Raw genomic sequence first — 357 nt, forward strand, 5'->3', positions numbered from 1 at the left:
ATTTCCACATTCACTGCCCTAATCACCCCCGCCATCACCATTCGCATTCAGCGGCCACATGCCATTTCCACAGTCATTATCCTCACTAACCTCAATCTGCCTCGTGAAGTAATAGCAATTGGACTGAATGGCGACGCTGGGCATAGATACACACGACTCGGTGAGGTGTGTATTGTGCAGACGGGGTATTATGCTAAGTGCTCGGGAACCGGGCGCGGTCGAGTGCACTTGGGAGGTTATCGATATCAAATGGTAATTAAGGGAGATGCTCGTGCCCGTTCTTTCTCCGTGTCCCCTGGTGGCCGTCAGGAAAGGAGGAATGAAACAGGAGTAAACAAATTAACTGTGATTGCAATG

At 50.1% G+C, this 357-nt stretch overlaps 1 protein-coding gene across 1 annotated transcript in view; it reads right to left on the bottom strand.

Annotated features, from left to right (window-relative positions):
• Positions 1-357, bottom strand: part of LOC119586658 (serine/threonine-protein kinase 32B-like) — a gene marked incomplete at its 3' end in the record, with an annotated part of 121163 nt that overhangs the window by 21173 nt on the left and 99633 nt on the right. The gene's annotated exons all lie outside the window — the stretch shown is intronic.

The sequence above is a fragment of the Penaeus monodon genome, chromosome 21 (assembly GCF_015228065.2).
Source record: "Penaeus monodon isolate SGIC_2016 chromosome 21, NSTDA_Pmon_1, whole genome shotgun sequence".
In the NCBI taxonomy this organism is placed as follows: Eukaryota; Metazoa; Arthropoda; class Malacostraca; order Decapoda; family Penaeidae; genus Penaeus; species Penaeus monodon.